The sequence below is a fragment of the Pavona decussata genome, unplaced genomic scaffold, assembly GCF_977016875.1.
Source record: "Pavona decussata unplaced genomic scaffold, jaPavDecu1.1 SCAFFOLD_78, whole genome shotgun sequence".
Classification (NCBI taxonomy): Eukaryota; Metazoa; Cnidaria; class Anthozoa; order Scleractinia; family Agariciidae; genus Pavona; species Pavona decussata.
In genome coordinates this window covers 2,281,384-2,285,000 of record NW_028145496.1, presented here as the reverse complement: position 1 = coordinate 2,285,000, position 3,617 = coordinate 2,281,384, and the positions used below count along the sequence as shown (strand labels likewise).

At 37.2% G+C, this 3,617-nt stretch overlaps 1 protein-coding gene across 3 annotated transcripts in view; it reads left to right on the top strand.

Moving 5' to 3' along the window:
• The window catches only part of LOC146476315 (adenosine receptor A2b-like), a 90,900-nt gene that overhangs the window by 46,329 nt on the left and 40,954 nt on the right, over positions 1-3,617 (top strand). The window lies entirely within an intron of this gene.

Here is a 3,617-nt window from a genome sequence, read left to right as displayed (position 1 = left end):
TAGAGATAAGAGACATCAAAAAAGAAACAGATTCTTTTGCTTTGAAAATGCCATAATTTATTGGAAGTCAAGCTCATTGTTATTTACCGCGACTGGCCGTTTTCACAGTCAAGAGAGCCTTTTAAGGACGGTGCTTACTAATAGAGAAGTATTTTTGCACGGCTTTAACTAATTTTTCGCTTACCTTCAAGAAAAAAAGTTGTATCCGCTGTATATGGTACATGTTCACCACAAAAAATATTATAAGTGGTCCTTGAACAGTGTCGAAAGCTTTGTAAACTCAAATGAAAAGAAATAATTAAGAGACAACACCATCCAACGTCGCATGTTCATTCACAGACGTAAAATTTTAATCTGTGCGCGCCGAAACCATTTAAGTGCCGTGCTGTCATGCTCACATGACAGTTTTTGAGCCAATCAGAAACCGTCATTTTGAGACGACATTATCGCAAAATAACGTCGCCCCAGCAGACTCGTAACCAGTCGCTATTTACGTGTTTTGTGGGGTGAGAAGATTGGATACGAGGTTGGATTGAGGCGCGCGGGGTGTCATGGGAAGAGGAGAGGGAAAAATAGCGACCGCTAATATTTTAGACCGCGTGGTTCAATCCATCCTCGTATCCAATTTTCTCACCCCACCAAACACGTAAATAGCGAATGGGAACGAGTCTGTCGCCTCAGCGCAATGAGAAGATCCCCCAGGATCGCGATGACGTCACATATATTCGTGTCTCTTAGGAATTTATATTTATATTCGTTCTCATTTCCCTCTTTGTTGACTTGATAATGATGTTAATCGAACGTCGAATCGTCGTCGTTTTTTTAAACTTTTAACGAAGACGGTTTTAATTTTTTTTAACTTTTCAACTTTGTCGCAATTTTTATAGTTAAATTACTCAACAAATCTCTTCTTTTACGTTTTTTAATGTACACGAGAAAAAAAGAAACTCACTAAAGACGAAAAAACCGCTCAAAGAAAATTGTCGCAAATGAAATTCGCTGCTGTGCAAATTAAGAAGCGAAAAACTAGGTGGCCAGCTTACAAGTTTTTAACGAAACTAACATCAAAATAAAAAGTAAATAAACGTTTTTCTCGTTTCGAAGAAACATAAACGTCATTTATATACAATTGCCACGAATGAATGAATGAATGAATGAATGAATGAATGAATGAATGAACAAACGAACAAACGAATGAATGAATGAATGAATGAATGAATGAAGTTTTTCTCGTTTCGAAGAAACATAAACGTCATTTATATACAACTGCCACGAATGAATGAATGAATGAATGAACGAACGAACAAACGAATGAATGAATGAATGAATGAATGAATGAATGAATGAATGAATGAATGAATGAATGAATGAATGAATGAATGAATGAATGAATGAATGAATGAATGAACGGACGAACGAACAAACGAACAAACGAATGAATGAACGTATGAAAGAATGAATGAATGAATGAATGAACGAACGAACGAACGAACGAACGAACGAATGAATGAATGAATGAATGAATGAATGAATGAATGAATGAATGAATGAACGGACGAACGAACAAACAAACAAACGAATGAATGAATGAATGAATGAATGAATGAATGAATGAATCAACGAATGAACGAATGAATGAATGAATGAATGAATGAACGAACGCATGGATTGATGGATGGATGGATGGATGGATGGATGGATGGATGGATGGATGAGTGAGTAAGTGAGTGAGTGAGTGAGTGAGTGAGTGAGTGAGTGAGTGAATGAATAAATGAATGAATGAATGAATGAATGAATGAATGAATGAATGAATGAATGAATGAATGAATGAATGAATGAATGAATGAATGAATGAATGAAAGAACGTACGGACGAACGAAGCAGCTTTTTGGACCAGTGCAAATTGCAGAGCCTGTTAAACTACAGTACTTTCGTAGCAAAGTATCTTCTTTAGGGACCGTTCATTTTTATGGGATGGGGGGCTGGTGGGATTTAGAGGAGTGTCATTTGGAAATTGTATGACCCCCCAGCCAGCCATTTTTACTCATATGACTGTCCCCCCCCCCAAAAGGGATTTTTTGGCATGTCCCCCTCCTCCTTTACGAAATAATTATACCTGGTATTTTATACCGTAAGAAGTTAAAAGAAAGAGAAGAGCGTTCGATCCTCCCGATGGAAACAGATTTATTGTTGAATCATTTGAGAAAGTGTACCTTATAGCGGCAACTGACGAGGTCCGCTGAAGGACCGAAACTCGAGTCTTGCCTGAGAAACAACTTGAGACACAAGAAATCACCGGTAGCATCCGTGAGACTTACAAGACAGTTGCCGACTGTCTTAGTTTTAAATATTTGTTGGATGCGAGATAAACGACAAAACGATGGAGGTACATGTCAGCTCTAAGAACGCAATACCTTGTTGAGGCCACAAAGCTAGGGAGCTGAAAACAACTGCAATAAGCCATAGCTCTTGAAACTGAGAAACAGCTATGAACAGCTTTGTCAAGACGTGGACCTATTACGTGGACTCTTAATTCGTCATAAACAAACATCCTGTAATCTTTAAGCAGGGAAATTTCTCATCAGTTTGTAAAATGTTCAGTCCACTTCGTTACCTAACAATTTTGCCAGACCCCCCCCCCTTTTTTTTCCTTTAATTTGTTTTTGGGCACCCCCGCCCTTTGTCTTTTGTTTGTTTTTTTTTTTTCGCGTGGCCCAACCCCAAATTCCACCAGCCTCCTCTATCCAATAAAAAAATGAACGGTCCCTTATCGTCTCTCTCTCCTGTTTCCTGATGTCAGAAGAACCACTGAACTTTTGGCATTTCTTTTTATTAAAGTTACGCCAACACGCTGAAAGATTTATTATATTACCTTTAAAAACAACAAAAGTGACGATTTCAACAAAGAATGGCAGCTCCTCAATTCTCCGGTCATTTAAGTCCCTCGGGCATTTCAGTGACTTGTAAAAGAAATGTAATTTACTCTCCGCGCATAACTGTGTAGTGTATCAAAGTACCTTTGTTGTATTTTTTCGTATACACCGTAATTATTTTGTATCTCGTTTGTCAGTATTGTAAGCATTACAAATAATGCTGGTATTGCAAGTAATGTAGCTGTTGTAAATATTGTATTTAAATAATGTAGGTAAGTTGTTTAATTGTTAGTATTGCAAGTATTGCATGCATGTAATTAATTTTTTTTCAAGTATTTAACTCCACTCACGATAAATAACGACTTCTCTTCACAATTTTCCTCGTGATTACACTTCACTCAGGCTGTTTCAGTTCTGTAAAGTTGATCTAACAACGGATTCTACTCTACACTCAAAACTTCATCGATCCGACGATAACATCACAACTCGAAGGCATGTTCTTCTCATGTGGCCTCTTCCCGCCACTCACTCGTAATTATGCTAATTTATGCTCATAGTTTAATTTCTTACAATGCATATACAATATATGGGAAGTACTGTATATTATCGCAAAAAGTGTTAGTAGTATTGTATTCTGTGTGTTGTGTAAATGTCTTTAAAGCATTAAAAAAGAAATAGAAAAACACAGAACAGTACAGAACAGTACTAGAACAGTACATGCATGTACCAGACGGTTCAGTTATC